This window comes from Lacerta agilis, chromosome 2 (genome assembly GCF_009819535.1).
Source record: "Lacerta agilis isolate rLacAgi1 chromosome 2, rLacAgi1.pri, whole genome shotgun sequence".
Classification (NCBI taxonomy): Eukaryota; Metazoa; Chordata; class Lepidosauria; order Squamata; family Lacertidae; genus Lacerta; species Lacerta agilis.
Window position 1 is genome coordinate 17,471,101 of NC_046313.1, and position 13,114 is coordinate 17,484,214.

Below are 13,114 nucleotides of genomic sequence, written 5' to 3' on the forward strand. Positions count from 1 at the left end.
GGATCCCCAGGAATAAACCTGCAGATGGTGGAGATGTCAGGTGCCATCCTGACACCCAGGCATCTTCACTTGGTCGCAAGTGGCTGATGGCCAGGTGCAAAATGCGCCTGGCATCTGGCTAATTTCGAACACTGCCTATGAGCTTCATGGCAAGTGCAGATTGGAAGCCTGATCCAAATATTTTATTTTTTTATTTTGTTTTGTTTTATTTTCAAGCTGTTACCCACCCTTCATAAGGTCTAAAGACAGGTTGCAGCGCTTTAAAAAAGCAATATTAAAAGCAATTTGAAACAGCTGAACGTCACAAAAATAGGGTGGTTCCTAATCGATATCGGGGGACAATGGCTAGGGTAAAGAGGTCTGACTTCAGCCTATCATAGAAACTAGACCAGGAAGGTGCCAAGTTTGATGGGGAGGGAATTCCACAACTTTTAGAAGCTGTCACCCCCAAAATTCTGAGGATGATGGAACTTCCCTGAGAGGCCCTGCTGCCAGTCTTAACACCCAAGTGCGACTGTGGAAAAGGAGGCAGTCTTTCAGATATTTGGGCCTAAGTTGTTTAGTGCTTGAAATGCTAATATTTAATAATAATAATTTATTATTTATGTCCCACCCATCTGACTGGGTTTCCCCAGCCACTCTGGGCAACTCCCAACAGAATATTAAAAACACAATAAAACATCAAATACTGTATTAAAAACTTCCCTAAACCAGGCTGCCCTCAGATGTCTTCTAAAAGTCAGATAGTTGCTTCTTTACTTGACATCTGATGGGACGGTGTTCCACAGGGCCGGTGCCACTACCGAGAAGGCCCTCTGCCTGGTTCCCTGTAACCTCACTTCTCGCAGTGAGGGAACCGCCAGAAGGCCCTCGGAGCTGGACCTCAGTGTCCGGGATGAACGATGGGGGTGGAGACACTCCTTCAGGTACACTGGGCTGAAGCCATTCAGGGCTTTAAAGGTCAGCGTCAACACTTTGAATTGTGCTCGGAAACATACTGGGAGCCAATGTACATCTTTCAGGACCGGTGTTGTGTAGTCTTGGCAGCCACTCCCAGTCATCAGTCTAGCTGCCGCATTCTGGATTAGTTGTAGTTTCTGGGTCACCTTCAAGGGTAGCCCCACGTAGAGCGCATTGCAGTGATCCAAGTGGGAGATAACTAGAGCATGCACCACTCTGGAGAGACAGTCTGTGGGCAGGTAGACACAGACTGTTTAAAGACTAACCGTTGCCCCACACTGAGCTGAAAGCAAGCATGTGGCTGGTGGAAGGAAGGGGAAATAATGAAATCAAGTTGGTAGATTTGGGTGCAGGAGACTGAGACACTGAGAGACGAAGAGCCAGGACAGAATGCAGCTAGAAGAGGTTTCTTATATGTGAGTCCCAGAGTTTCTGCTCTTCATGCTGCAAGTGCAATGGCCAAAGGGGAAATTGCAGATCTCCCATGTGATGAGATGTATGAGCTGTCTTGTACAAGTGGAGGAAGATGCACATTGTCCCCCTTTTATATTGCACTAGAGGACAAAAGAAGAAGAAAACTGTCACTTGCTATTTTCCCTGAAGCTCTGTCACCCCTCTCATTGCCTCACGTGCACCTGCCGAAAATATTTTTCTGTTCCTGAAATGCTGGAGAGCAGCTGCCTGTCAATTGCAGGCAATGCTGATTTTGATAGACCTAATGCTATGACTTTGGTATGAGTCAGCTTCCCAGGCCCTTATATTTGTTGAGATCCAGGTTCCTGGAAACCAACTGGGGCGGTATGGAGGAGCACAAACACATTGGTCATCAGGGAAATTCTGAATGCACGGCACAAGGCGGTCAAAACAAAACTAACCCTGCCTGGAAGGCTACCGTACCTCCCCAGTCCTTAATTAAAATGCCCCAAGGCCAAAGCAAAATCGAAAATTCTTTCTAGTAGCACCTTAGAGACCAACTGAGTTTGTTCCTGGTATGAGCTTTCGTGTGCATGCACACTTCTTCTGAAGAAGTGTGCATGCACACGAAAGCTCATACCAGGAACAAACTCAGTTGGTCTCTAAGGTGCTACTAGAAAGAATTTTCGATTTTGTTTTGACTATGGCAGACCAACACGGCTACCCACCTGTAACCAAGGCCAAAGGTTCGTTGTGCTGATGTGGGGAAAGCAAATGGATTCAAGAAAACATTGGAGAGAGAAAAAAACTTTATTATACAATACAGTCTCCACAGAGAAAAGATCATAGCATTAAGCTTAATTTTACACAGTCTTAAAACATTGGCAGTCCATAGGTTCTCCACAGACAGGTTTGTGCGGCTGGTTGGGAGAGCTTCACTTTCTTTTTCCGTTATGTATGAAAAGAGAGACTGGGTTTCATCAAAGGCATTTTCCTTATAAAACCTCTTTTGCAACTCTTCTAAGCCCAGTTAGTCGTTCTGAACTAGCTATATCCCAAATATTATGGAACCATATCTCAAGAGGTAAGGACTTCTCGGAAGTGGCACCTGCCCTGTGGAACGCCCTCCCATCAGATGTCAAGGAAATAAACAACTATCTGACTTTTAGAAGACATCTGAAGGCAGCCCTGTTTAGGGAAGTTTTTAATGCTTGATGTTTTATCATGTTTTAAATATTCTGTTGGGAGCCGTCCAGAGTGGCTGGAGAGGCCCAGATAGATGGGCGGGGTATAAAGTAGAAGAAGAAGAAGTCGAAGACGAAGACGAGGAAGAAGAAGAAGCAGAAGAAGTAGAAGAAGTAGACGAAGAGGAGGCGGAGGCGGGGGGGGGGGGGGAGGAGGAGGTGGTAGGCTACCTTCCTGGGGTTTCTAGTGATATGGTTATCACGAGACATGCGGCTATCAGAAAAAAAAATTAAATCTTTATGTTGGAAAGTAGGATTAGAATCTGGGTTTAGTGAAAGCAGAATAAAGGCTAGGTTTGGCGAGAGAGGTTGGTTAAAATTTTTGGAGATAATATTGAAGACCCTGGTCCAGAATATATAGATAATCTTACATCCCCATTAAGCATGAAAATATGTTCCAAGGTTCTCACAACCTCTCCAACAAAGGACACACACACACACACACACACACACACACACACACACACACGGATGTATTGATTTTGGCTAGACAAACTGGAGTCCAATGCCACCTGAAAACGACCTTCAGAGAAGCTTCTTGAAGGTGAGATGTGATAGCTCTTAACTAGGAACCAGGAAAACATGAAAAAACTGGACACCTGCTGTTAATATATCTATAGGAGAACGTGAGATGTGTGTTCCTAGGGTGAACACAGCCTGCAAATGTATTAAGAGATGTTGCTACTGTACGTTGGAAGGCGATGGAAATCGCAGATGATAAGGTCACCAGCCTTTGGGTGATGCATTTGCTACACAAGGAGTTGTGACACCAGCTAAATAAGGAGGGATGGCATTGATAGGGGAAAACATCTGACAACTGGCAGAATCCTGCTAGCTCTGTGGATACCGCAGGGCCTCGCCGTGAAATGTCTCCTCCTCAATCACTAACCTTTAACAAGCCAAAATGACAAGCCCATCAAAAGTGATATTTCAGGAGCAGAGAAGGCGATTCTCCTTCCTTAACAATCCCTACGCTAGCTGTTCCACAGAGCACATGATCTGAGCAGAGGGTATTTCTGGTAGTGACTAATACGGCAGCAGGCACATCATATATCTGTTTCTGTCCTGCTGGTTTGCAGCAGAAATTTGTGTGCAGTTGTGAGAGACAAGCCTGCAGCTAAAAAGAAGTCTAAGCTCAACGACTTTTGTGTGCTGGATTTTCACTTTCTGAAACATGGCCACCCTACTTCATGGATGCGTATGCAGTTGTTCCCTGGAAAACCATTCCCTCAGATTTTGGTGCTGTGCTGCCATTAATCCCCATTCACAAAATGGGAAGGGGTTATTGCATAAGGTTATGAACAAGTAGGGCCTGCAACAAAATGTTGCAGTGTGGTGCTCCCTCTTCACTATTTCAGTGACACCAGGCCAGAGGTGGAAAGAAGACAAAGTCCCTACCAGAGAAGAATGGCAAACCAAGCTGATGGACCACTACGCCAAGACGGCAAAGCTGACTGGAAAACTCAGAAACCAAGAGGACAAAAACTTTATAAAAGAACAGGGGGAAATTATAAATTACTTAGGAGACCACTATAAGCAGATGGAAACAAGAGCAAGATTTTGATTCACTTGTAGTGTAAAAATTACTATGGACAATATGAAATAAAATAAAATAAAAAATTCCTTCCAGTAGCACCTTAGAGACCAACTAAATTTGTTCTTGGTATGAGCTTTTGTGTGCATGCACACTTCTTCAGGTATCTTCTTCAGGGATCTGAAGAAGTGTGCATGCACATGAAAGCTCATACCAAGAACAAACTTAGTTGGTCTCTAAGGTGCTACTGGAAGGAATTTATTTTATTTTATTTTATTTTATTTTATTTTATTTTATTTTATTTTATTTGACTATGGCAGACCAACACGGCTACCTACCTGTAACTGGAACTACGGACAATATGGTTTGATATAAAAATTTGAGTGCGGATGAATGTGCAGTTGTAGATGTTTAAAATGAGACCCCAAGGAGGGGATGGGGTGAAGTCTCAAGATTCAGAGAATCTCTTTATATAGATATGTTTTACTCGTCTGTGTTTATTTGTACTTGTATTTGTAAAACCAATAAAAACCATTTCACAGAAGAAGAAAAACAATTTCGGTGACACCATACCATTCTGCCTTCCACTTCCCTCATTTTCCAACACCTTCGCTTCCCAGGTTTTGTCAGTATTCCATAGACACCGAGTATGTACACCCTCTCACTGGGCTGTCTGGAGTTCCCCCCAAGATTGCTGCTTCTATATCTCATACTTCTACAAACTGTGAGGTTCCCACAAGCCTGCTGATATAACCCCCCTCTGATCCATAGATGGTGACTTCTTTGCTACTGATAGCTACGAGCCATGTTTCTGAATACCACTCTCCATTCTCCCTCCAAGCAAGCAAGAGGCATTATCATGTTGAGTGACACATTCCGGCCAGGCAACAATCACCAGAGGAAGGTGCAGAGCAAGGCCAGTGAAGGGAGTGGGTGTGGGGATAGCCAGCAGATGGGACGACCAGTAATCCCGGAGTTCCTGCTCCCACTGCGTCGTGAAAGGGTCCGCTGGCTATGATCTGAAGGTAGTTGTCGTGAGTTCTGAAGGTTACTGAAGGTTTCCAAAGGTTTTCTGCAGGTATCTGAAGGTTCCGGAGATTCCGGAGGTCTCCGGATAGAAAGATAGGCTAAGCTAGGTAGCGGCCAAAACTTAGAAGGCCAAATAAACGCTTTTGAAATAAAAGAAATAAAAACTAAGAGACTGCAGTCAATGGTGAAGAAGCTCTCAACTGCTCTGTGCGGCTGGTTTTGCTTTCGGTTTCTCTCTGGCTTGTCTCGCACTGATGTTCTCTCTAGCTTGTCTCGCGCATTCTCCACACACGCTACAGAGAGCGGAGGCTATTTATTAAGAAATCAAAAATTGTCACAACATTTACAAGAACCAATCACAACCTTGTCTCTAAGCTAGTTTCTGGGTGGGAAACTATCAACCGACCGTTACATTGGCTAAATTGGCGTGCTTTGCCCAAATGCGGAGAGATCCATGCAGCAAACTCTCTGCTGGATCCTTTGCCCTTCCTTCCTAGCGCGGAAGGTTACCTTAAAATAAACAAAAACAAACAGGTGCAGGAGCACCTTAAAAATGTATTCCCACAAGTGGGATGGGAGGCAGAGTCTTGAAGGCTAGGTAGGGAACCCTGGAGGTGCTCTGGATTTGAGGTTCCTCAACTCTGCCACAGAGGAACCCTAGGAAGCAAAGCTTGCTATTTGCACCACCTGCTGTCAATTGTGCCAGAGATTTTGCTTGGAATACCTCTAGGGCTTCTTCATATAGAAGAAGCGCGACAGAACCTTTGGGATGCTTCTTCTCTGACATATTTTTGATGTGCCACCCATGACCCTGTCGACTGGAAGGCGATTCCCAGGTATTTGAAGACCTTGACCTGCTCTATTATCTGATCATCCATTATCCATCTGTGTGTTCTGTGTCTCCTAGCGAACACCATAACCTTAGTTTTCTGGCTGTTCACCACCAATTGTTCTCTCCTGCAATAAGCCGAAAATTCCCTCATCAATCTTTTGAGGCCAGTTTTAGTTCGTGAGAGAACCGCGTCATCCACGTACAGGAGCGCTGAGACTGGTTTTTCGGCCAATTTGGGGGCGTGGAACTCCAGGGCTGTTAAACAGTTAATCATATCATTGATGTATAAATAGGGCCGGGGCTAAGATGCAACCTTGTTTGACCCCTTGTTTGCCCATTGAGTGATGTTCTTACATAGAACTTGGTATCTTTGTAAAGACAGTTTATCAATAGCAATAGTCTTTTATCGATGCTAATTGCGTTCAGTTTGGTCCAAAGTCTGACTCATGAAATTCTGATTCAGCTCATTTTATTGGTTTATATAGGGCTTTTTACCAGTATGTAATATGTGTCTTTTTTAATGCAATGGCCTGTAGGCTACGCAAATAAAGTTTGTTGTTCTGCTGTCAATAATTGCTCTCTCATTTTGATTCCTTTTTGTAGCGCGTTTGAAGGAAGCCAGCTGATTACCTTCTGACTGTTTTCGCAAGATGTCTTCCTTTGGGGTCCAGGAAGCCCTTGAACCGCCCTCTCCCTGCCCCCTTGCTTGTGGGGTGGCGAGGCCAGTTGCCTTTCTCTCTCTGGAAAAGTTCACAGGGCTAAAGGAGGAAGTTGGAAAAAACCGACTCTCTTCCCCACTTCCTCTTTCAGCTCTATGTGCTTTTCAAAGCTCAGATTTCTATGGGATCTAACTTTACACATGGATCAGAGCGGGATGTGGCTCCCATGGCACTCACTCAAAAATCCAAACAAGCTCATGGGTCAAAATAATACTGTATTTACAAAAAAAGGTTAGAAAACCTAGATTGCACAAATTCAAAACGAGCTATGTAAATTTTTAAACAGAGCCCGATCTTAAAGGAAGCGAAGAGCAGTAATATAGGGTTGAAAACTCGACTGAAACAGTTCAAATACTGCATTTACAAAGAAGGTTTGAAAACCTAAATGGCAAATTTTGAACAAAGCTTTAAACGACGCCCAACCTAAAGGAAGCAAATGCAGTAATAATAGGTTGAGGACTTAACTGAAAACTTCTAACACTGTCTTTACAAAATAGCTGGCTTTTACTCTGGATCATTTCTGGTTTCAGGTCCATTTCCTCTCTTTCCTCCCCAACCCCCTTCATTCTCACACCCCTCACCCCCTCTGAAAGCTGTCACATCGCAAATGGGGATTCTCAGTTGCTTCCCAGTGACAAGTCCTACAGCACCATCCAGATTCTTCATCCTTTGCCTCTCCCAGATCTCATTAGTGTGCACAGACATTTGATGGGCAGCTGTCAGACTGCGGCTGCTCAGTGCCTTGTGATCTGTAGCAAGAGCATGTGGTTTTAGAATCACAGAGCTGTAGAGCTGGAAGGGAACAGGAGCTAAAAGCCCCTGAGGAACAAATCAGAAAAATGGAAGGTTTCCGTTTACTTGCCTGCATCATACACAAAACAGCAGAAATCTGCAGAACATAGGGATGGTGTTACTTGGAACCTGTTGCTATTCCCAAACCCATTCACCCCCTCCCATGTTGCATGGGGGGTATATTTCAGCCACCAGTCACAAGGAGAGAGGCAGCAAGGAACAAACCAAACCTGGCAGGCTCCTTTCTGTCCTGAAGATGCAAATAAGGAGACTGCTGCTTGCCAAACAAACAAACAAACAAACAAACAAACAAACCGTGAACCCAAGACACAAACCTGGAATCTGAATTCCAGACTCTTATATTCAAGTCCAGCACTCTGTCCCTTGGCCTGCACTTTAATGAGACTCGAGCATTTTTTTTCTGTGTGTAAATTTTAAAGCTTCCTTCCTTCATCTTCATGCAGGGAGCAGTGGCAGTGATATCATCACCACTGCCTGGAAAATCTCCCCAGTAGACCTCGCTGGGCAGGATGGAGAAAAGCAGGATGGAGAAAAGGGGGAAAGTTAAATGTAAAGAAAAAGAAGGTACCTTTTAGCATATGTGGTGGGTGTGTGGGGTGGTAAAAGGTTTCTGGGAGATGATCTACAATGAATTGGAAAAAAAAAATGTTAAAAATAACTTTTGTTAAAAAACAAACAAACCAGAAGCATTTTTATTAGGAATTACAGGTACCAGCATCCCAAAAGACCAGAAAAGACTCTCTATGTATGCAACAACAGCTGCCCAGGTGTTATTAGCCCAGAGATGGAAAGAAGACAAAGTCCCAAACGGAGAAGAATGGCAAACCAAGCTGATGGACTATGCCGAAATAGCAAAACTGACTGGAAAACTCAGGAACCAAGAGGACAAAAACTTTACAAAAGAATGGGGGGATTATAAGTCACTTAAGAGACCACTGTGAGCAGGTGGAAACATTGGCAGGATTTTGATTCCACTTGTGGTGTAACAATTACCATGGAAAATATGGACTGTTATACAATACTTAGAGATTGAAGAAGATACAGCATGAAACGTTTAAAATGGGACTCCGGGGAGGGGGTGGGGAAGTCCTGAGATTCAAAGGAATCTCTGCTTATGGATATGTATTTTAATTTTTCTTTATAATTTTGTATTGTAAAATCAAATAAAAATGATTTTCAGAAAGAAAAGAACAAAGGGGGAAGTTCCTTCGCAGGCGTGGGTTGGATTCAGCGGTGGCTCCAAGCCCTCCCTTTCAGCAGGGATCATCTGTGCAAGCCCATCGCAATGGGACCTGTATTTGGTGCCAAATTTAAAAGGCACTTGATGAAAACCCTGCTTGCCATGGAGCGATTTGGAGCGCCCTTTGCAGTGTCTGATTGTCCCTTTGCAACCTGTCCCACCACAACTGACATCATATGGCATAGGCAAGCCCAGTAAACAAAAAACACCCAGGAGCATTCCCTCCCCCCCCCCCATTGAAGTGGTAATGCAGTTCAATGGGATGGTCTGTGCTTTGCATGCAAAAGGTTCCATTGATCCCTGGTTGAGTTATCAGGGACGTCCAACTCCCAAGAGACTGTGATAGTAATAGTACCACTATATTCTGCTCTGGTCAGACCTCACCTGGAATACTGTGTCCAGTTCTGGGCACCACAGTTCAAGAAGGATACTGACAAACTGGAACGTGTCCAGAGGAGGGCAACCAAAATGGTCCAAGGCCTGGAAACGATGCCTTATGAGGAACGGCTTAGGGAGCTGGGTATGTTTAGCCTGGAGAAGAGAAGGTTAAGGGGTGATATGATAGCCATGTTCAAATATATCAAAGGATGTCATATAGAGGAGGGTGAAAGGTTGTTTTCTGCTGCTCCAGAGAAGCGGACACGGGGCAATGGATTCAAACTACAAGAAAGAAGATTCCACCTAAACATTAGGAAGAACTTCCTGACAGTGAGAGCTGTTCGGCAGTGGAATTTGCTACCAAGGAGTGTGGTGGAGTCTCCTTCTTTGGAGGTCTTTAAGCGGAGGCTTGACAGCCATCTGTCAGGAATGTTTTGATGGTGTTTCCTGCTTGGCAGGGGGTTGGACTGGATGACCCTTGTGGTCTCTTCCAACTCTATGATTCTATGATACTCCGGGGGGGGGGGACTGGCAGTGATCTACCCATTTTGGGGGGGGGGCGGAGTCCAGAGTTGTCGAGCTTTTTTAAAAGGGGGGTTTCGCAGCTTTTGGAGCATTTTTAACAGTAAGGCTGCAGAATTGCAATAAATTGCTCACCAACAACTCAGCCTCTAACAGAAGAATGCAACACTACAGCAGGTCATCCGGGGATAGACTTGTCAACCGCGATCAACCGGTTGGACAACCCTGAGTTAGATGGGCCAAGAGTGCGACTCTGCGTAAGGTGTTTTCAATGTTATTTTATGCTGTCCCTGAAAACCATGCCTACGCCTTGCCACCCAGCAGTGGCAGAGCATCAGTTTTAGATGGAAAAGCTTCCAGGTCCAGTTTCCTGTTTCTTAAGATAAGTGTCTCTCCCAGCCTTATCTAAAATCTTTGATAGTTGCTGTGAGTCGGTGTAGGTAATATTAAGCTAGATGGGCCAGTGGTCTGACTGAGTGTAAGGCAGATTCTGATATTCCTATGCAACTTTAAAAAAAAAAGTCTTATAGATAAGGCTTAATATATGTTTTGAAACAAAATAGAAAATTCTTTCCAGTAGCACCTTAGAGACCAGCTGAGTTTGTTCTTGGTATGAGCTTTCGTGTGCATGCACACTTCTTCAGATACGCACACCCACCTGTATATGTTTTGAATTGAACATTAAAACATTAAAACCGGCAGCAAAAAGGGGGGGGAGCAGCACCACAATTGGATAACATTGCAGAAGGTAGCACGATGAAGCAGAAATTAGACCCCACATCCTCCTTTCAATCCAGAATTTCTAGCGGAAAAGTTGGAATGGAATCGTTTTGCTGGTAGAATCAAGTGCCGTATTTTTCTGTGTATAAGACGCCCCCTATTTGGGGGGACTCAAATTTAAGAAATTTGCACCATGCACTATGCATGTATAAGACGACCCCGACTTTTTAGCATAATTTTTAAAGAAAAAAAAACCTTAGTCTTATACATGGAAAAGTACGGTACTTAACGAGGTGCCCTTTGATTCCAACTGCAAGTGTCAATATTAACATCTCCAGCAAAAGAAGAAGAATTGAAAATGCCTCTGGAAGTTGAAGTCCAGTAATGCTCTTCAAAGCATCACTCATAAAAATGGTAGGAAATGTAAAAAAAAAAACAAACATCTGTAATGGCACAGTGTGAACTCATTAACAGGCAGGGCCCAGCTATCAAGCTGCAGAAATCCTGGCAAGAGTCCAAGTCCTCAAGTACGGTACCTGGATTTCACAAGAATCCCAGCACTTGCTTCGAAGGCTGTAATCAAGATTTACACGGCTGGAAATCTAGCAGCAGCGAGAGTCTCTTTTTTTCTAGTACCCAGCTCTTCACAGCTAATACATTAGTTCTCCCGGATACCTGAGCTGTTGATCTCTGGATCCTACCTAATTTATATGCCTCCCAGCTGTGCAAGATTTGATTTAGGGATGTGTAACAAGGTGTTTACTAGTGGAGTGCGTGGAACCCACACCTGTATATGTTTTCCTAACAGAGTGCAAGAGGCTGAATTTGGCTAATTATTACTAATTACTGTTACCTATAAATATACTGTATGTTCTCTCCCCCCCCCCCTAGCTACCACCACCATGCCCCTTAAAATCAAATAGTTAAAAAGAAAATATGAAAATTGTAGTTACAGGTGGGTAGCCGTGTTGGTCTGCCCATAGTCGAAACAAAATAGAAAATTCTTTTCAGTAGCACCTTAGAGACCAACTGTGTTTGTTCTTGGTATGAGCTTTCGTGTGCATGCACACTTCTTCAGATACACTGAAGAAGTGTGCATGCACACGAAAGCTCATACCATGAAAATTGTAAACATGCAAAACATGGGACCCAAATTTGAAAGCCGTTTTTGTGTGAAATATTATTCGAGCTCAAGGTTTTTGGTTTGAAGGTGGGGGTTGTTGTTTTTTTTGGTATTTTCTCATTCTGAAATGCTAGTGAATGGGGCAATTTTTGATGTGAATGCACCTAAAGGAATTGCCACCTGCAAGTGAGCAATGGTCGTTCACTCTTCCCTTTCCAGAATAGGTAACAACTCATGTCTGAGGACTATTTCACACGATCATATTCAATGTAGCAGTTATCACTGTCCCACTAGGAAAATGAGCTCTACAGATGTCAATGGAATTTACTCCATGGTTAGTCAGGAGATTGGGGTCCTAATAATTTAGCACCTGACGTCCTGGGTGAGGCCAATTGCTGAATCTTGGTTTAAATTAAGCATGACATGCTGGGTATAAACCCAGCAAGCTTGCAAAGTCTATTCACTCCATAACATTTAATCATTTTTTTTTTAAATCACCATTCCACCAAGGAGCTCAAGGCAATGTGCATGATTCACCCTGTCTCCATTTCATCTTCACAACAACCCTGTTAGGTAGAACAAAATAAAAAATTCTTTCCAGCAGCTGTACCCAGGTGATTAAACACTGGAAAGTCAGGGGTCCCAACTTGAATAAAATATTGAGGGGGCCCAGATGAGCCCCACTCCATATAATCGATCACATTATGTAGCACATGCACACCATTTGAATGGCAATGCCCATCAACTTTTTTGGGGGGGGGCATTATTTTATTGGGGGGGTCTGAAGGGGCCTCGGCTCCTAGGAGTTGGCTTCTATGCTGGGGGTGGGGTGGGGAGATATTTTCTTAATGTCACCTACCCAACCTCACCTTTGAAGACCACGTCAATTAACCCAGATTAGCACCCTTGACTCCGTCCACCTCCCCCGTCACTAACGCAGAATACAATCCTCACCGTTTGCCAAAAAACAGCTGTTGAAAAGCGGCGGAGGGGGATCTAAACTGCAGGAAACCGATTGTGGGTATATATAACAGAGCAGTGCAAAGATGTCAAGGGAGGGAACCAACCCCCTGGAATGTGATCTGGTACATTCGCTTCTCGTTTTTCAATGTATGCCGACGGCTCAGGTCGGTGCCGAGTTTGGCGGCGGTAGCTCTTCGTGTAAACGAATCCGGCGTCTTAGAAACGTGAAAACGGAAGATTGAGCGCGTACGTGTGTGTGTGTGTGTAAGAGAGAGAGAAAGAGAGAGAGAGAAGAGTTGAGGAGAGGTGGCATGCGCCGGACCGGCAGGCTTGCCCCCTGGTGGTACCCAGCGCTCGCATCCCCTGGGCGGCCGCGGGCATCTTCTTTGATGTGCATCCTCTTCGTCCCTCGCGAGCTGGTCCCCTCGCGCCCTGCCTCCTCCTCCTCCTCTCGCCATTGTTCCTCCCTCCGCCTCCCCCACTCCGCCGCCTCCCGCGCGCCTTTCTCCTCCCTTTGCTGATGTCATTCAGAAGCTGATCAGGCTGAAGGCGAGAGAAGAGCAGGTGCCGCTCGCCTGCCGAGATCATGGCTGCTGCCGCCGCCGCCGCTGCCTCCGCCGCCA